This window comes from Engystomops pustulosus, chromosome 1 (assembly GCF_040894005.1).
Source record: "Engystomops pustulosus chromosome 1, aEngPut4.maternal, whole genome shotgun sequence".
Lineage (NCBI taxonomy): Eukaryota > Metazoa > Chordata > Amphibia > Anura > Leptodactylidae > Engystomops > Engystomops pustulosus.
The window spans coordinates 43,188,502-43,210,467 of record NC_092411.1 but is presented as its reverse complement, the minus strand read 5'-3'; the positions used below and the strand labels follow the sequence as shown (position 1 = coordinate 43,210,467).

Sequence of the window (21,966 nt, the reverse complement as noted above, 5' to 3'; positions counted from 1 at the left end):
GATACAACTGCTATGTCAGGTACTTGTGTAACTGATGCCTGGGTCTCCCATATGTGTATGGGAGTACAGTGTGTGACAAGCAGAAGGTTGTGAACCCACTGTGCTATCCAACTCATTTGGCTTTGGGCCACACAATAAGGGCGTTATCCCTGGACCTCTCTGGTATTCACCCTTTTAGCATACATTAGCATAAAAAATGCCTCTATTCCAGGACCTACTCTCTGGCAACGTAGCGAAAAAAATGTTGTTGGATATTGGGAATAGTATTTCAACAACTAAGGGGGCTTGAAATAAAATTCAACGTTCCCCTGAATCTGTGTTGCAGCCTGGATCATCAACACATGTGTAAAGTGGTGAACAGTCCTCTTTAAAGAGTTTATTGAAAATGTAACCTTACTCCTTTCTTGCAAACCTGGAAGTATAATATCTTATAGACTCCCTGGCTCAAAGCCTTTAAGAAAAACATAAGAAAGTAAAATAAAGTTATCAAAAACACATAACAGTTAATATATAGTATGCCCTGCATACCAGTTCTATGGAAAATATAATATTTCTGTGCACACCATTTGAATTGCTACCTTTTTTTTTCCTTGTTTGCTGCTATAGAGTGGGGCAGGGCAGTGATGACGTGGCTTACCAGATTTTTTTTTAACCTGCTTCAGAGAACAGTTGCAGGTTATAGTTGAAATCCCCATCAACGTTTGGCTCGCATCTATTTTAATTCTGTTGATAGTGATCAGGGCCCCATAGCAGATGAATAAACAAGGCCACCCCTGCCCCTTCAGAAAATATAGATATTTGTACACAGTTATACAATTATGTCCACACACTTTGTTTCTTATATACACTCACCGGCCACTTTATTAGGTACACCTGTCCAACTGCTCGTTAACACTTAATTTCTAATCAGCCAATCACATGGCGGCAACTCGCATTTAGGCATGTAGACATGATAAAGATAATCTCCTGCAGTTCAAACTGAGCATCAGTATGGGGAAGAAAGGTGATTTGAGTGCCTTTGAACGTGGCAAGGTTGTTGGTGCCAGAAGGGATGATCTGAGTATTTCAGAAACTTCTGATCTACTGGGATTTTCATGCACAACCATCTCTAGGGTTTACAGAGAATGGTCCGAAAAAGAAAAAACATCCAGTGAGTGGCAGTTCTGTGGGCGGAAATGCCTTGTTGATGCCAGAGGTCAGAGGAGAATGGGCAGACTGGTTCGAGCTGATAGAAAGGCAACAGTGACTCAAATCGCCACCCGTTATAACCAAGGTAGGCAGAAGAGCATCTCTGAACGCACAGTACGTCGAACTTTGAGGCAGATGGGCTACAGCAGCAGAAGACCACACCGGGTGCCACTCCTTTCAGCTAAGAACAGGAAACTGAGGCTACAATTTGCACAAGCTCATCGAAATTGGACAGTAGAGGATTGGAAAAACGTTGCCTGGTCTGATGAGTCTCGATTTCTGCTGCGACATTCGGATGGTAGGGTCAGAATTTGGCGTCAACAACATGAAAGCATGGATCCATCCTGCCTTGTATCTACGGTTCAGGCTGGTGGTGGTGTCATGGTGTGGGGAATATTTTCTTGGCACTCTTTGTGCGCCTTGGTACCAATTGAGCATCATTGCAATGCCATAGCCTACCTGAGTATTGTTGCTGACCATGTCCATCCCTTTATGACCACAATGTACCCAAAATCTGATGGCTACTTTCAGCAGGATAATGCGCCATGTCATAAAGCTGGAATCATCTCAGACTGGTTTCTTGAACATGACAATGAGTTCACTGTACTCAAATGGCCTCCACAGTCAGCAGATCTCAATCCAATAGAGCATCTTTGGGATATGGTGGAACGGGAGATTCGCATCATGGATGTGCAGCCGACAAATCTGCAGCAACTGTGTGATGCCATCATGGCAATATGGACCAAAATCTCTGAAGAATGCTTCCAGCACCTTGTTGAATCTATGCCACGAAGAATTGAGGCAGTTCTGAAGGCAAAAGGGGGTCCAACCCGTTACTAGCATGGTGTACCTAATAAAGTGGCCGGTGAGTGTATATATATATATATATATATATATATATATATATATATATATATATATTTAAATATATATATATACAAATCTCTCGCAGTAGCTGTATACTGTGGAACATACTGGGGCACATTTATTTACTCGTCCGGAGGAGTTTACACAAAGTGCATTGTCCGACGATCATACACTGTGCCGCGATTCACTTAGATCGATCCGACGGAGTTCACCTTCTTCTTGGTGTATGTAAGTGCCTTGGATTGTGACACAATTTTCATCTTAAATATCTGTTGAGCTTCTGTGAACTCGGGAGATTTATCAGAAGAATCTGAGGGCAGAACTGTTCTAGCTGCCCATGGCAACCAATCAGAGCTCAGCTTTCATTTTCCAGCTGCTTATAAAATGAAAGCTGAACAGTTCTGCCCCCAGACACTTCTGATGAATCTCCCCCACTGTCTGCATGTGGGGCAGGCGGATGGCCATGACATCCCATCTTCGAGAGTCAGCATAGAGCATGAGTGACTGCTTCATGGCTGAGATGATGAGATGTCCTTGCTGTTTTGAACAAGGGTGAGGATGAGGGCTGTGCACAAAAGATATGGAGTGGGTTGAAGACTATCCGAAGGAACTTGAGCCATTCTTTGCAATGTAATTGATTTCTGGCATCTCTGGAAATACACATGCAGTTCTTTACATTGCCTTGAAAGAGCCAATTATTTTAAATTTCTAGCAATATCTCACTCTCATTCTAGCTGCCTTTACCCATTTTCTTTAGTTATTTCTTTGTTTATTTTACTTTTATTTTATGTTGTTAGTTTAAATACTTTTCCTAACCCATTTTTGTCAGGGCAACTGTCCTGTTGTTCCCACCAATTTTGAGTCCTGTACCCCTTACTGCATTTTACAGCCATTTTTGGGTGTCAAAATTCGGATCCCTATTGACTATCAAGGTCAACATCCCAAACCACATTTTTTCACAATGTTTGGATGAACTTCACAAACCTAAATTTCAACCAACTCACTCATCACTACTTATAGATAATTGGATACCGTTTTTGATAAGAGGCGTGAAGTTGATTAATTCATAACCATTTACCATTTAGCGTGAAAGTCTTGACAGACTGCAAATATATGTAGAAACTTTATGAAAAAATGGCTTTTCTAAGCACTTTTCTCTTAAAAAGCTTGTTTGTATAGATTTATTTTCCATTGTTTTATGACACCAATCTCTATTGACATTTGGCTGACATGCCACTTACCCACATTTTATTGACTTTGACATTTTATAATTTCAAAAGCACAACTCTTGCTAAAATCCACATCTATGCCTCGTGACCCTACCCCTGAGCTATTTCCATGCAGAGTCTTGCTTCAGCAAGATTGAATTCTTTAATTTGGACTTTAAAGTTTAACTCATGCAATTAGCATTGTATTAATGAGGGCTGTTAAGGCTTCTTATTTGAAAAAGTATCTGAATAAGCATAAATTTATTTCATCATACATTTCTTATAATGTTTTTGTTGAACTATTTTTATAACCAGTTATAAAACCTATAACATTGAGTAAGAAAGTCAAAAAAATCTATTGTATTCTATTTTTTAATAAAGCAGAAAGAAAACATTAATATGTTTTCGCAGCTGAAACCAGGAGGGAACAAGCGAGGCTTCATGCGTGTTGCGCACTTGGATTGGGGTTTGAAATGTATTGAAAATACACTGGCCCACAAAACAGGATTTTGTTAAATGGATGGATAAATGACACATGTATAGATAGAAATAATATTTTTTTTATAATGTACCTGCATTCTGAACTTCTAAGGGACCAGTCACATATCATAGTTTCTTTTAAAGGGGTTGGCCACTTTTACATTTGTTGTAATATATGTTGGGCAGGATTATTGTTATTTGCCAATATACAAGTTCTACAATGCTTTCTTGGTTCAGAAATGTCTTTTACCTTATCAGCTGCCGTTCTAGTTAATAAAATACTGCAGATGGAGGGTCATATTGTTTTATATTTAGATATTTATTAATGCTACCATAAGGTCCTGGGAGGTATATAGGTCATGGAAAGTGACCATTTTATGGACAGGAAGTGCAGGTGATAAGGTAAAATAAATTTATGAACTAGGAGGCTTTGTTGACTTACCTAATATCTTGCCCCCCCAAACACATTACAACAAATATAAAGTAAATTGGTCAACCCATTTAAATCAGATGGAGATTTGAAATTACTTCTTTGTAAGGTAACTTAGGGTAAACTTTGCATTTCTATTATGGATTTGCAGTTTGCACGGCCATGGATCTATTCACCGATTTGTCTCGTTCAATGAAACTGATCTTTGTGTGGCTATTGGGATTTCTACATTGTAATTGTGAGAAGACAACAACAACACGACTTTCTACAATGTTGATTTCCAATAAGTGCAGAAAATTCCACACCATACAATAAAGAATAATTCAAGCATATTTGATTCATATAGCACAGAAGAAAATATCCTGGGAAATGCCAGAAAAATGTGTGAACGTGATTTAAAGAAAAGCTCTCACTTGAAGGAAAGTCACACAGTTACATGGAAGCATAGCTTATTCCTTCAGTTTCTGGTCTCCAGTATATGCAGGTCTCATTGGGGAAGTTGTATCATTATGTTTACTATGAAATGTCAGTGACTTGTGTCTAGCCCATATAAGACTACAGATTTCCTGGTTTCCAGGTCAACTAATTTATGCGATTTGCTAGTAATATTAGTTGGGTCTTGTTGATTCATGTGTTCAAGTAGTCCACATGTTTATCCATGAAGAACTCAATGACCACTAAAGTATATGGAACACGTTGATGTATCACAGTTTTCTGTAAATAACTCTAAATTGTCAAATCTACCTATCTGCTTCAAATGCACAACCCACTCCACCTTTCCCTTCAAACAACTTAACAATTCCATCTAGATGTGGAAACTGAGTAATGAAGCACAAGTTTGAAAAAAGCAAAAACCACTATAATAAATCTGATACCAAATACACCAAAATATCTACAAGGTCACTCAAAATAATTGGAGTAAGCTGACTACATTATGATATATATGCCCCAACTTTAGTTAAGTTTTAATTAGGGCAGTTGATAAGTCAGAAATAGTTATTCAATAAAGCTTGTAAGGTTAATCACACTCTGCTCCTCTATTTTGCTGTTGATGAAGCGGCATATTACCAGAACAGGTAATGGCCTCCACCGAATAACTCTACATTTGGGTTCTGTTTTGTATTACTGTAAAGTAAAACAAAACAAGTAAAACAAATTATTCATAAAGTTCTTTCATTTTAAGACGCGTAGGGCTGGTAATAGAGAGTGAATCATTCCGTAGTCATTTTTCTAAAGCTGCACCAAATTTTCCATAAATAAAGCTCAGGTCCAAATCAAATCAGTCTGAACTGATGGCCCTCCAATTGTTTTGATTATTTTTGAAATTGTTATATAACCCCAACCAAAAACAGTTTCCCTGCTTTCTTATTTTTTTCTATAAAAAAGGTCACATCTCATTTAGTTCTTTTACTACTAATTTCTCCATTAGTTTTAGGGTTAGCGTTAGGATTAGAATTAGGGTTAGGATTTACCCTAACTCTAACTCTAGCACTAATGAAAATTTCAGAATTTGTACAAAATGAATGAAACGAGAAAGGACTTTTTTGCAAAACAATCTGTCTGTTAAAACTAACTGACTAAAGGTTATAACCAGTCTTCAGCACAACTGGAGCAACATTGGTTTATCCAAAGTGAATCTAAAAAAAATTGGATTCGATTTGGAACTGGAAAATTGGCAAATTGGTACCGAATCAACTAATTACCGAATCGATTTACTCATCTCTAACTGTTAAAATGGGAAGCCTCACAACCCTGGAATTATTGATCTGTATTTGGTATAACTGTATGCCATAATAAACCCCCCATGATCACAAAATGTGTGGACTACAAGTGCCGTATGTGCGCCTTTTGCAGAAGTTGTGCCAATGTATGACCATTTCTTTGTTCACTCCTATAGTTTTGACGGATGGGTAGGTCCAGTAGTCTCAAAAAAATAAACTACAGTACAAACAGCATCTCCTCATTCACATGGGACACTTGATTTCTGGGTTACTGAAACCCAGTAATCATATGGATATGAGATAAGTTTCAGCTGTGGCACAATGGTGTAAACATGAAATAAGCAATGATTCATTGCAATATATGTTGGAAGCAGGTGACTTCAGGCTTCAATTTTCTTTCTGGCAAATTCTAGGGATGTTTTCTTTTAAATGTTACATTCTGTCTCCCGAGAAAATAATTAGACCTTTTTTTTACAACTTCAAATTAAATTGTTCTCTTTATTTTCATAGGTTTCAAAACAGTCACATCCTTGCCTTCTGTACATAAAAGATTTGGTTAATCATGAAAAAGAAGGTTTAGTGCAGTCTTTGGGGGTTAATCATGCATAAAGAACAGATTTAACTGCTCTTACCTCACTTAGATCATTAAGGATTTCAATCAGTAGAACATGTTTCTCCAAACTGAAGAGCCTACGTTGAAGGTCAAGTTAGTATAATGTCTCTTTATTGAATGAGCCATAGGAGATAAATAGATTGAACGCTTTCCATGGTTTTAAATGTCCTAATGCGGAGGTGGCAGTCGAAAAGGAAGCTACAATGTACAATTATTTTGTTCCTTCACGTGTGTCATCTGTCTCAGAGAGCATAACACATACACTTAAAGCAAGGGATAATAACATGTTTGATTAGACGGCTTTGCTTAATATGATCATTAGAGAGAAAGATCTATAGCCTGGAAGTCCAGAAATAGAAAATGTGCTGTTTACTGGAATCTTGAAAACCAATATATGCTTTCCCAGAAACGGATGATTAAACAAAAATCTTCTTCATGAAGCCGAAGGCTACACAGAAAGTTTAACAACTCCCCAAAGCACTGTCAGAACTGTAATCAACTTTAGTTAGAATTTTTGATGTATTTTCATTTCTGTTTTTGAATAGTGTACCATATATATATATATATATATATATATATATATATATACACTCACCGGCCACTTTATTAGGTACACCTGTCCAACTGCTCGTTAACACTTAATTTCTAATCAGCCAATCACATGGCGGCAACTCAGTGCATTTAGGCATGTAGACATGGTCAAGACAATCTCCTGCAGTTCAAACCAAGCATCAGTATGGGGATGAAAGGTGATTTGAGTGCCTTTGAACGTGGCATGGTTGTTGGTGTCAGAAGGGCTGGTCTGAGTATTTCAGATCTACTGGGATTTTCACGCACAACCATCTCTAGGGTTTACAGAGAATGGTCCGAAAAAAAAAAAACATCCAGTGAGCGGCAGTTCTGTGGGCGGAAATGCCTTGTTGATGCCAGAGGTCAGAGGAGAATGGGCAGACTGGTTCGAGCTGATAGAAAGGCAACAGTGACTCAAATCGCCAGCCGTTACAACCAAGGTAGACAGAAGAGCATCTCTGAACGCACAGTACGTCGAACTTTGAGGCAGATGGGCTACAGCAGCAGAAGACCACACCGGGTGCCACTCCTTTCAGCTAAGAACAGGAAACTGAGGCTACAATTTACACAAGCTCATCGAAATTGGACAGTAGAAGATTGGAAAAACGTTGCCTGGTCTGATGAGACTCGATTTCTGCTGCGACATTCGGATGGTAGGGTCAGAATTTTCCGTCAACAACATGAAAGCATGGATCCATCCTGCCTTGTATCAACAGTTCAGGCTGGTGGTGGTGGTGTCATGGTGTGGGGATTATTTTTTTGGCACTCTTTGGACCCCTTGATCTGATGGCTACTTTCAGCAGGATAATGCGCCATGTCATAAAGCTGGAATCATCTCAGACTGGTTTCTTGAACATGACAATGAGTTCACTGTACTCAAATGGCCTCCACAGTCACCAGATCTCAATCCAATAGAGCATCTTTGGGATGTGGTGGAACGGGAGATTCGCATCATGGATGTGCAGGCGACAAATCTGCGGCAACTGTGTGATGCCATCATGTCAATATGGACCAAAATCTCTGAGGAATGCTTCCAGCACCTTGTTGAATCTATGCCACGAAGAATTGAGGCAGTTCTGAAGGCCAACCCGTTACTAGCATGGTGTACCTAATAAAGTGGCCGGAGAGTGTGTATATATATATATATATATATATATATATATATATATATATATATATATATATATATTAGAATTTAGGATTATACTGACCCACATTGGCACTTTATAATCTTTAGGTTCTGACACAGACACATTAACAGACCCAAAAGTTCAGTAAAAGCAATACAATACAATCAGAAAAGTGGTGTGGTTAGAGCAGGCTACAACAGATAGAGCAGCGTGATACAAAAAAAAATAGACCAGTTAGGTCAGTAAAACAAGCCAAAGTCAGGAAATCAGAAATCGAGGATACAGGAAGGTATAGAGCTGATAAACAACTTCTTTAATCCGCAGTGACAAATATATGATCTCAAAGCCCTGGCTTAAATAACAATCCTCTATCATCCTATACCAAATTTGGGATGGCTAGGCTTAAAATCAGGGGTGTTATGTCATCTGACCCTGTTCCCCAATAGCTAGAGTCAGGAGTCCTGTAAAGTAAAACCCCTCAAAACTACAAATGATGTCCAATTTATTTGACAAAAATGCTTTTCTCCTATACACAGGATATGCTGTATGAACTGGTGTAAACATATCTAATACACTTATCCTCCCATTTTTTGATGTGGACTTTGTGTGGAATTCACGTGCTTTGGAGGTTTTGTCGGGGTTCGAGTGGACCCCTTGGACACCCGTGGGAGATGGTACTAGCCGACACCTGGCACCTTAGTGGCACCTGGTCTTCACCAGAGCCCACCGCAAGGCGGGATGGACTTGCTGTGGCAGGGCGCCATTAGGTCATTCCACAGGTGCGACTAGCCCGTGGTGGCAGCCAAGGTTGAGGTACAGAGACAGCGGGCAGTCTTGTAGTAAAGTACAGGCACGTAGTAAGGGCTGGCAGCAGAGATGCGAGGTCAAAGGTCAGGTCCGAGGTCAAAACTGGAATACAAGCGGAGCAGGAACAGGAACATGGAGGGAAACAGGTACAACGCAAAGAACAACAAAGGAAGCTTTCTCTTCTAACCATAAAGCTCAGAGATACGGCGGGGAGTGATGGAAGGCGCCGGATTAAATAGAAACCCAGAAGTGGCCAGCACCAATCGCCGGTGCGCTGGCCCTTTGAATCCCCGAGTGGATCGCAGGGACACCCATGACAGGCTTCCTGACTAAGGTGGATTACATACATCTGACCAAGATGGATCACAGACATATGAAAATTCAACGGCAGCATCAAGTGCATGGGGATAGGAACGCACCTCGTTGGCCTACTCCCTGCCGGCCCTCCAAAAGCCAAGTGGCGCTCCTTCCCTGCAGAGCCCCCACAGAAGTTTGCAACTATGTGTGGGCTACAGAAACTGGATACATACTATGGAGAACACTCTTTTGGGGGCCAAAGCAACATTTTGTAGAAAAAAAAGCACTTATATGAGCCAACATATTTTATATATAACATATATGGTTTAACATACATGGTTTAACATTATTTAAGTGGTGTAGTTTCTAAAATAGCATTATTTGCAAGGGGTTTCAAATTCATAATGAATAGAGATGAGAGAACATACTCGTCTGAGCTTGCTGCTCGTTCAAGCATTAGCATACTCGCAACTGCTCGGTGCTCAGATGAGTATTTCACCTGCTCGGCGTTTAGATTTTTGGTGGCCAGAAACAGAGCCAATCACAAGCCAGGAGACTCTTCACTACACCCAGCATCACGTGGTACACTTACATGTTGAAAGCAGTGGTTGGCTGGCCAGATCAGGTGACCCTGGAATATACTAGCCCCTGCCCGCTCTGCTCGGATCATTCTCTGTCTGGGTGCCGTTAGGGAGAGAGCTGCTGCTGGTCAGGGAAAGCGTTAGGGGGTTCTATTAGAATAGTGTTAGGCAGGAGTGATTCTACAAGAACCCAACAGTCCTTCTTAGGGCTACAATAGCATTATATTTTATTTTTTTTATTTGCCTGTGGCTGGGCTTGCTGCTATTAGTAGTGCAGCTAGTACCATATTGTGACAAATTTGCAGGGAGACTTGCGAACGTTCTATTTAGCTCTTAGTGACACACATATCCATCTCAAACACCTTAGTGGGACAATTTATTAGAGGTTTGATTGAATTAGGCACAGTATTCCGATTTTTTTTTTTTTTTTTTAAACTGAAAGTCCTGTTGTGTGCTGTCAGTGTAAGTTAGAAACTAGCCATAGCGATCATCTTCTGTGGTTGCTGTGTGTTTTCTTCTGCACGTTTTGTTCTGTAAAAAAATTTAGTTTATATTTCTGTTTTGTCTATATAATAGACTTTAATTTTGAAAATGTTGAACCCGAGGGCTAGGGGTAGAGGACGAGGACTAGGGCGTGGGCGTCCAACTACTGCAGGAGGCAGAGGCTGTGGTCCTGGGCCACCTACCCAGTCCTCTGGTTTTAAAACTTTTTTGGACTGCCACATACAGGCACTATCCAAATTTAATTGTCTTTGTGTTATCCACAAAATATGCCGTCAAACTTTTGTCATTTACCGTTATTATTTCAGAGCTACTTGTGCATCTGTTTACACTCCCCTCCCCCGCCATAACCAGGCCAATTACTTATAAGAACAGTACTAAACTTGATCTTATACAAAAGGTTCTTAGAAGTGCTGTTTGTAGCCCCCGCCTGCTTTGAAAATTATAATTTTTTCAAAGTAAACACTTCTGGCCCCCAGGCCCATTTTGGGTGGGGAGGAGCCGAAAGACAGGGGCTTGGACAGGCGAAAGCTCGCCTGGCAGCGGACCGCCAGCTCCATCACAAGATCCAACTAACATAGTTTTAACTGCAGCACCTTTAATCTACTACTACCTTACTGCCTCCATGCATCGTCCCCTTATCAAACGAGCTGTGTCAGGCAGAATTTTGGGTTGTTTTAACAGCTTCCACATCAAACTTTGTCGCCTCCATTTTCATGTATTTTATAAAGTGTATAGGGTTAACACACTTAAAGGCTTTTTTGAATAGTTTGAGGGGTGCAATTTAAAAATGTGATGTTTCGTGGAGAGTTTCTAATAAATAAAACTTTTCAAAATAAAAAGACCTCTAAAATAATTAAATCTTAAATTTTCTTGAATATCTGGAAAATTGATGTCCCATTTATATGCTTCCTAACTAACTAATCAAAAAAATATATTTATGTCAATAGAAAGCAGACATATGGTTAATGTTAGTTAGTGGAAGGTTAAACTGTATGATGGACATAACATTTAGAAATAACAAAATCGCTAATTTTTCAACATTTTCACAACAATTTCAATTGTTCTATACATAAATGCAAAGCATTTCAAACAAAATATACCACTGAGGTGAAGTACACGATATCACAAAAAAACTATCTGCAAATCACCTTATTGTTTGGCAGATTTGAACATTTAGGCTGTGTCCCTAACCCCTCAACGATGTGTGACATACTAGTGCGTGACACATCACCTGGCAATGTTTGAAGAGGGCTCATGTGCTGAGCCCTCTCCATACCCGTAAGGTGTTTGCTGCATATTGCATCACCAATAGTTGCCGCAATCTTGGTGAAAATCGTTGCTCCCTGTGACGTCATCAGGGATCAGCAATCTGGCCACATGACAGCCTCGGGTCATACAAAGACCCGAGGCTGTCTGAATATAACCCTTTGATTACAAAGTGCGATTTGATGAGGAATATCCCCATATACTGCCACACTGTATTATAATATATGGTAGGATCAATCAGACAACCTAGTGTTGTCTAAGTACCCAAGGGAGTCTTAAAAACAGTAAAAACATTTTTAAAAAGTTAAAAAAAAGCTAAAAATTACCCTCCTTTCTCTAGTACTAATATAAATAACACATAGAAAAAAGTAGGTGTGTCACTCACCGATTAAAAGCCATCCGTTTATTTCATTCAGCAATAAAAAATCTTTAACATACCGGGCAGGTAGCAGGGAGTTCTTTAGGCGACAGCCGTTCCTCCAGCAAAGCTAATTGAGGGGTCTAGTTTCCATAATGGGGTAATTTGCTATTATTTAGGCCTCTCACAGTTAATTAAAAGTTGAGCAGGTCCATCTAAATACTGGATTTGAAGATTTTCCCAAAAAAATTAAAAATGGCAACAAAATCCTAAGCCTCATAACATTCAAGTAATATATGTGGAATGTTAAAAAATAAAGTAGACATTTGGTAAATGTAAGTTATGAATAATGTAATGACTATCTGCTTCAAAAAGAGAGAATTTAGAACTTTGAAAATAAAGAATTTTTCAAAATTTTTGCAGAATTTCATTTTTTAATAACTAAACACAAAATATATCATCCAAATGTTTTAACTTATTTGAAGTACAATATGTTAGGAGAAAACAATCTCAAAACCCCCTGGATATCATAAAGCGTTCCAAAGCGATAACCACTTAGCGACACAGGGCAGATTTAAAAATGGGCAGAGTCCTAGAGGCCAAAACACTCCTGAAGAGGTTAACTTCTTACTAAGCAGAGCACTTCATATTGTGCAGAAAATGAGTTCCGTATTACAGAGCATCAGCAGTCATTGTAATAAGAACAGGCTTCAAACAGACCATGTGAAAGATGAACATGACGTGATGTTACCGGTCTGTGAAGTGGAAGCTGTGCCCAAATGAGACCTGCTGCTGCTTCAAACATCTATCAGAGGAATTTCCTGATCTAAGTATCACAGGTCATCTACATTTTGTCCCATTAAATCTCTTTAAAATAATCCTTGAAAGGGATAAACTGATGCTTAGAAGCTGACCGCACAAATAGAACATTATGCACATTTTTCCCATGGATTTTCTTGCAGAATATTACAGTAGCTGTAAAAGGGTTACGTTTATTGTACTTCGAGTCTATAAGACCCCAACATTTCTAAAGAATATAAGTATATGTCCAGACACTACTTGCCCTTAATGTGGGGAGGAATCGGCATAGATGGTACATATGTTGTGGTCCTGCCACAGGCTCCATTCTTTTTGGGCAAAGGCCTTGTATTGGACATTGACTTGTATGGGACTTGAAGATCGGCATGTAACAAGAAAGCTCAATAACAACATGCTTTGAATTGATGTGAACATCAGATCAGGGGTGAAAAAATGAGGTGAGAAACAACATTTTGAAAAAATTTTAAAACACAGGGGCACATTTACTTACCCGGTCCCTGCGCGATACCCGATCAGGACTGTCTGACGAGGATGAACTCTGACGCGATTCATGAAGATCGTGCGTCCGATATCCTGCATGTGTCGCTTCCCCGATCAGGTCTGTCAGAGTTCACCTTCTCCTTCTTGGTTATGTATTTACAGGCTGAGGAATACTCAGTATTATAAGTGCAGATAGAAAAGACAGCAGCCTCAAACCTGAGAATTTTAAGAAACAAGTGTGACAAATATTTTGTTAGATTTCTTATCAAATCGAATAAAAGTTAAGTTTAAGGCCTGACCGATAAGGCTCTATTCTGTCTCAGGACAGTTTTTGTAAATAAACAACACAATCCCTAGCGCGATCCCCAAAAAGTCGGGAAAACCGACTAAAATGCGGCAGCGGGACGCATGGTAAATAAACCCCATGATGTTAAACTAGAAGCACTCAGCTTACAAGAAATGTTGCATTAATAATTCTAAGTCATCTGGGCCCCATGGTTCTTTCAAAGCAATCAGGGTCGACTCCTGGTTTAAGTAGGCCCCCAGGCGACAGAGCCTCAGTGGGCACCTTTGCAGTGAACTCACATGGCGGCCTTTAAAAATTCTAAAACTAATTTCTCCTGTTCTCTTAAATATTCCAAAGTTTATCAACAGCAAACAGCCCCCTCAAATGTATTTTATATAAAGCCCCCTTAACACCATATGGATTCATTAGATACAGTCCCATCACCCCCATGGATTCCTTATGTACAACCTTGTGTGGGCCTTCCAGAAGCTCTAGGCCTTGGCACTCTCCCAGGTATGCCCAGTTCTGATGCCGGCCCTGAAAGCGATGTTTGCTTTTTTCTATTATCTGATCCTATTGACTTATTTATAATAATAATAATAATTCTTTATTTATATAGTGCACACAGATTACGCAGCACTGCACAAGCATGTCAAATTGGTCCCTGTCCCCAAGGGGCTCACAATCTAAACAACCTAACAGTATGTTTTGGAGTGTGGGAGGAAACCAGAGTACCCGAAGGAAACCCAAGCAAACACAGAGAGAACATACAAACTATTTGCAGATGTTGACCTGGGTGGGATACGAACCCAGGACCCCAGTGCTGCAAGGCAGAAGTGCTACCCACTCAGCCACTGTGCCGCCCTACTTTAGCTTTCACCTCACGTGTTCATTGATTATTTTGGATGCAACACATAAGACTCATACTATACTAAACAACCCCTCTCCTCCATCTTTGATCCCCACATCAGTAGCCCTCTGACCTCATATTAGTTTATATATGTATCTACATACCTCAGCTCCTAACTGTACTTTGTACTAGAACCTGTGTGATCAATATTTCACTCAGACCCCTCAGGTTTTGGTTTCTTGTTATTTCTACATATGCCTGATCATTGTATACAGGTCAATACGCTTTTTGCAATTACATTGCTGATTTATCTAACTGCTTGTATGGCCATTCACAAAGGGCTTACCATGGCCACTCCCTATTTGTTCAGATTTTGATTCTCGCTATTATTATGTGTCAAAACGCTTCAAAAAATACGATGTAAAGAAAATGAAAACAAAAACACACTAAAAACAACATAAATATGCATAAATATAAGCTCATTAGATGTGCATATTTTGTGCAGATTTAAACGTGGTTTGTATACTTAATAACGTAGATAATAGTAGTAAATAATAATAATTCCTTTATTTATATAGCTCCTACAGATTACGCAGTGCTGTACAGAGCTTGCCAAATCTGTTGTCCCCAGTGGGGCTCACAATCTAATCAACCTACCAGTATGTTTTGGATTGTTGGAGGAATCCAAGGAAACCCATGCAAACACGGAGAGAACATACAAACTCTTTGCAGATGTTAACCCAGGGACTTGAACCCAGGGACCCAGCACTGCAAGGCTGTAATGCTAACCACTAAGAAACCTTTGGTAATTGCATGTGTTGCATATTAATTGATATGTGCAGGTTAATAGTTGCAGTGCATGACTTGACACTGAATCCATGTGTCATGTCCTGCCCCTTAAGCCCTGTGTCAAGTCCTACTCCGAGGACACTCAAACACTGTATCTATCTATTTTCCTAAAATGTATAATAAAAATTCTAGCAGAAGCATTCTCCATTTTCTAACTTTTTCCCATATAACACATATTTTTCTCTTTAAATTAGTTTGGCTTTGGGAGCTTTGATGCCTCAGAAAGTTAGCAAGATTGTAGGGGAAAAAAATATTTTCTTCATATGATTATTTGATTGACACCAAATTCAATATTATTCCTAACATGTTTATACTAGTTCCATATTAAATTAGGGTCATAGGACATCCCAAAAATCTGTATTCCTTCGGCAGAAATATAGAGCAGTAGATTATAATCAGATTATTATTGATATGGTAAATAGATCAGTGAAATGTAACCACCTTTGAAAATTCCTTTCATTTTTATATCAAAATAATCAGATTTCAGGCTGAAAATAAATGGATGACCCAGTTTGGATTAAAATGAACTTTTGCTTTGACTTCGGGAGGTTTGATGTAGCAGCAAACACATATAAATAACAATTATGTGTGCCAATTGAGTTTCTTTTTCTGCATAATTAGAAATGATGTTATCTTAGCAAATTGCTGACTTTGTAAGCAGGACAGCTGTGCTACTGATCACTGCCAGATCTGCGCGCCATTTAAAGAACATAACACTGCTCATATCACACTGTGAAATTCTTTATGCCTCATTCGCTCACAGAGAGCAAGACTTGACCAGCTCCAGGGCAGCCGTCGCACTGCTGAAAGCTGGGGCCCGCAAAACTTTATTGCTATAGTTCAGGGAACAGTTTGCGAGTTTTGCAGTTTGCAGAATTACCCCAGTGGTCATTAAATATGCAAAGTAAAATGTTGCATTTATTTACACACATATTCCATTTGGCTGTCATCTATTTAAAGTGAACATGGCAGGCATTTTAAATGAGGCACAGAGTAGCTCATTTGCATATAGGTAAATATAGAATTTTATATAAAAGCACTGATCATACTTAAAGGAAATCTACCATCTGGAAACTACTGGACATATTTTATCATTTATTAGCATTTGCCGATAGTGTAATAAACTTTATTGTTTCTTTATATAAAATAACTTCACAGGCTACTCGGGGCGTGGAGTAGCCTCTGAACTCCTGGGGCTAAGGCTTCTCCACACCCAGAGTACTCCCTGTAATGCCGCCCCCCTGCATGTTCATGCCGACTGTGAACATGGAACATGGAATCACAGAATGGAATGCGCAGTAGCTTCAGCCAGAGATTAGGAGCATGTGCAGAAGCTCCCTATGGCCCGCAACCCTGGCTGAAGCCACAGCACCTGTGCGGTATGTGCTGCTGTGTTCATAGACGACGACATGGACGTGCAGTAGCCGTAGACCCCGGAGTTCACAGAGGCTACTCCACGTCCCGAGTAGCCTCTGAAGGTAATTTGCATAAAGACACAATAAAGCTTGCTAAAAAATCATAAAATTTGTCCAGAGATAATGCACACATTGGCTATCTACCTCTGGAAATACAGAAAAAAGTTCCTGATATATAGACGGCAGCAATATAGATTGTTATCTGCAAGACAATTGTACTTTCTAATATTGTATTCTATTGTACTAGTATTCTAAATGTGGCACAATTGACAAAAAAACTAATTTGCGCAGGCTTATTTTTTTAACTTTGCGGACCAAATGAAAAACCCCTTTACTCTTTGTTACAACATTTTTAGTGAAATACTACATTTGTATAGTACATTCTAGTACTTTGCAGTATATCAAGCAGATTCTTTTATAGGTCGTACTTCATTAACACAATTATAGTGGTCTCAGCTCTTATAGCAACAGATAGCCGGGGTCAAGGGGGTGGTAAAGGTTTTTACCTTTACCTTTATATTTTGAAGTGGTTGATGCTCATGTGCATTATTTTGGAATTTCAGCAATAAGATACAGTGTATACTGTGGGTTGGCATATTATAGCATAGTACCATATATATAAAAGAACAACACTTATACATATTTGGAGTGCAATATTATGTGTTTACCAGGGTATTTTTGCCAGGTTTGGTATTGTATATAGGTGTGGTGTTTGCTATTTGTATACAGTTCATGGACGCTAGGAGATTCACGCCAGGTCTTTCGTTGCTTAGTCACTTACCTACGTGTCTTCTGGTCATCTGGTATATACGGTTCACTGAGAATCCATAATACCAGCCATGAATAAGACTGTCGGAGGACACTAGAAACACATTGGGGCACATTTACTTACCCGGTCCAGTCGCGATCCAGCGGCAGGTTCTCCGGCGCTGATTCGGATTCTGCCGGGATTCACTAAGGTCCGTGCGCCGATATTCACCAGGTGTCGCTGCTGCGCCGAGGTCCGCCGAAGTTCACCTGCTTTTTTCCGGTGTATGTGAGTGCTTGATCTTGCGACGCAAATGGCTTTTTAAATTCTGCGGTTTTTCCGAATCCTTCGGGTTGTCCGGTGGCCACGCCCCCCGATTTCTGTCGCACGAAAGTCGGCGCCAAAAATCGATTGCGTGCGCCACAATCCAGTGAAATACAGCGCAAAGCAGGAATATTCGGGAAAAACCCGACGGATTCGCGGCTTCGGACCCTTAATAAATGTGCCCCATTGTCCTTGTATAGCTGCACTACTTTTTCTGCAACATCTTATGCTATGATTAAAGGGTTTTTATTTATGGATCATGAATTCAGAATAAAGATGTACACGCTGGATTCCATTGTACTTGACATTTACTCAGCGCATTGGTCCGTGTGGGATCCGAGATCACACAATTTGGAGTCTGCATTGGGTGATCTGCAACGGTTTTTCTTTGATTACCTATGACGGAAACTGGACTGCTGTTAGTTGCTCCCTGACATTTTGCATCATTGCACTGCTAATAGTTTATTGTGATAGTCATAGCAATGGACCCCCTTTTGTGTCCACCTAACCACTGTGAATAAAGCCTCCGAACAAGAAAGACGTGCACAAGTGTTAGGGGAAAGTAACCAAAGGAAATCCCCTGATGTAAGCATGCAAGATAAATTAAGATAGTGGAAGATTTGGCAATAGAAGTAAGAAGTACGGATCTGGTGAGACTACACCATGTTACAGATTTGTCTGTAGTAATGATCCCTAGTGGCCTCAGGATCAAAAATTCCTTCCTAGATGATTAAAAATGAGGATTTTGTTAATAAATGGAATACAATATTAAAGGGGTATTCCAGGAATCAGCATAATTGATATACAAATGGGTACTCAAAATATAAGCTGATGTGTAATTAGTTGTTATTAAAAATTTTGCTCCCCTTAGCAGAAAATGCTGCTGACATAGACTGTAATGAAGAATTAAAATGCTACTGGCCCTTTAATCAGTCCGTTAATTTCCTCCACGCGGTCCGTTGCAGAGCATACACAGGACAGAAGATGGCCGCTGGTCACATGTCCACATCACATGTCCTGCACCTGGCTGGACAGGTCATGTGATCACCACTAAGTTTGGCTGTAGTCAGTTGGTTGCAGTGCATCCAGTATGGCCAGTGTTGTGATGATGGCAGTTGCACATCATTACTATGGTAACAGAGCAAGAAAACCTGTTACATCATCACTAGGAGCAGAGCATAAGAGGGAGGAGGAGTTACTGAGAACTAAAGGATCATGGAACTTGTAGTTTACAGTGGCAGCCATCTTAATGATAACTCCACCTACTTTAGAGGTGCCATAAATTTTGTAAATCAGAAAATCAAACTATTGAAGCTCAGTTTTGTGACTAATGACATTGAGTATTATTGTATTCATTTATTTATATCATCATGGGTTTTTGTGTCAGACGTTCATATTCCCGGAATACCCCTTTAAGCAAATGTTGAATGGAACTGAAGCAACTGATAACTGCACATGAGAAAGACAAATTGTGGGAGACGGAAGCGAAAATAATTAGCATCCAAAACGATATACAAACTGAAGTTGAGCCCAATAGATTGAAACAATTGGAGGATTGTCTAACCAAAATAAGTAATGATACAGAGAAATCCATCATGCAGATGGAGAACAACAAATTCAAAAGAGATATGTTCAATTTCACAATCAAGTGTATGAATGGAGGAGGTGTGAACAACCCTGGAGTTTCAGCTCCTCCGAAGTAGAACAATGAGATAATAATGCGGTACGATGCAAACAAATATGATACACCACCAGTCAGCTGTCATATTATCAAAAAAATAAAACATCAACCACACAGGCAAAAAATGGAAAAGAAGAGGAGGACACAAATGTAGTAAAAAAAAAAACCTATGAAACAAGATCAGAAGTTGTTGAGTCAACGGAAATAGTAGTCACACAGACAAAGTGAGAGGAAATAGATGTTGTAATGTCATCAGATGATGAACTTACTAAAAAACAAACTGATGTACTGAAAGTTGGACTGAATTTTGTCCCTGATTATTTATTCATTTACAACGCTATTTGACATTAACAAATTCATTAGAGGTCACTAAAATGATTTTTTTTGCACAGAACAGGAAATGGAGCACTTTCTGGAGAGTCATACTGATAATACCTTTCAAGGCTTCAAATTTGGAGAACAAAGGACATTATTAAACCTCATGGAATAGGCAGTCAGCGAATGGAAAAAGTCGAAATCCAAATGTCTTATTTGCCAACCAAAAATCCCTATCCTTAGAAAACAAGAGTTGAAGCAATGGATAAAAATCGGACTGAGTGTACCAAAGGATACAAACCACATAATCTTACTCCAAGTTAGATAATGAGTTTTAATGATTTAAAAACAAAACAGGACTTTACAATTAGGAAGGCAGACAAGGGGGGAATAGTAGTTGTTATGGAGACAAAATAATATAACAAATGCATAGAACAAATGGTAGCAGATAGCATCATATATAGATCATTACCTTCCAACCCCACCAACAAGTTTCAGAAGGTCCTAGAGAGCTTCAGTTTAGGGGTTATTAGCAAAAAGCAGTGTTAATATCTCAGTGTAAGAAGTGTGCCAATCATGTACCTAAGGTTCATAAGGGGGAATATCCACCAAAAGTGAAAAGAAGTTGCATTCGGCACCAAGCAAGGATTAAAAATGTTCAACTTTATTTGGAAAGCCGGTTAAAAATCCATGACATAAATTCATTCCATGGCAACGCCTCCTGAACAACACTGGGATATGGTGTAGTAATAACCTACGCGTTTCGGCCTTTAAACCGCCCTTACTCATGGTTAGTGTGTATATGACTGAGACATGAATAAATAGCACCACTCATCCCCCCCCCCGCCTTTGTCAGGGGAGGAAGAGGTGGAGCCCTACGTCCTAAAACCGTAATAAAATGCCTTCATTCAGCAAAAAACATACATTTACTACACAAATAGTGCATACATATACAAGTCTCAGATAGTCTAAATAGAAAATTACTTATATTAAAGGAAACATATCATGTCTGTAACGTACGTGTGCCTGCTCATTTCTCAAGCCAGAGCGTCCCTGAGCTACCATTGCGCATGCTCAGAAAGAAGGTTTGAGCACGGCCACAGACTTTCGGACCAGGGCTCCTGTGAGCTGTCATTGCTCATGTTCAGAAACGAAGACACAGCATGGCCACGAACCTCCGGGCCGCGTTCACCATCATATCAAAAGGAGATATATTGTAACAAGATGAAAGGGGAAGGGGAAAGAAAACAGCCGAAGTTGTTAAACCAGGTGAGTAATCATAGTTCTTGAGTACACAATGATAAAGATAAACAAGAGTGAATGTTCCGTCTGAACTAATGTATTTACAAGGAGATATTCCTCCATTAAACGCTATGTATGTAATACACTAGATTGGTAAGCTCAGTAATGGAACAGAAATTCCCTTCAATAATTCATTCCGATTGGAAATCGTGAGTTCAGAGTGAGGATCCAGAACGCCTCAAGATCCAATAATAGTTTTAGTTTATCTCCGCCCCGTTTAGGAAGATGTACCCATTCGATAATGAAAGTTTCTAGAGATGAAACTCTACCCAGGTGACACTCTAAAAAGTGTTTTGCAGCTCCGGAAAGGGACTTCTTTTTTTCATTTTGTTGGGTAACACTCAATTTCTGCCAGCTCTGAATGTCCCTGACATGCTCTAAGAATCTTAGTGTGAATCTCCTAGTGGTACAACCTACTTATATCTGAGCATTTAATAACGTATACCACATGATCAGAGTTACAATTATTGTATTCTTTCATTTCATGTATAGGTGTTCTCTGAATTGGAAAAAGTTTTTGTTGGTTTAGCAAACGTGCAAGTTTTGTACAGATGCGTCCCACATTGGAAAAAACCCTTATGTCGCAACCATGTAGAAGATGAAAGGGGAAGGGGAAAGAAAACAGCCGAAGTTGTTAAATGGAATGGAATGAATTTATGTCATGGATTTTTAACCGGATTTCCAAATAAAGTTGAAATTTTTTTTATCCTCGCTTGGTGTGGAATGCAACTTCTTTTCACTTCTGATCCAGATCTCAAAGTCCCGGAGCCAGCAACCTGCACAGTCGGTGGACAACGAATGGTGAGCTGAAAACCAAATATCTTTTGTTTTCAATTTTACATGTTGGAATATCCACCACTGTGTCAGTAACTTGCTC

At 39.5% G+C, this 21,966-nt stretch overlaps 1 long non-coding RNA gene across 1 annotated transcript in view; it reads left to right on the top strand.

The window, feature by feature from the left end:
• LOC140071726 (uncharacterized) overlaps positions 1-21,748 on the top strand; it is a 68,118-nt gene extending 46,370 nt beyond the window's left edge. The window contains exon 3 of the long non-coding RNA XR_011849180.1: positions 21,582-21,748. This is a non-coding gene — a long non-coding RNA (uncharacterized lncRNA). The remainder of the gene's footprint in view (positions 1-21,581) is intronic.
• The last annotated feature ends 218 nt before the right edge of the window (positions 21,749-21,966 follow it).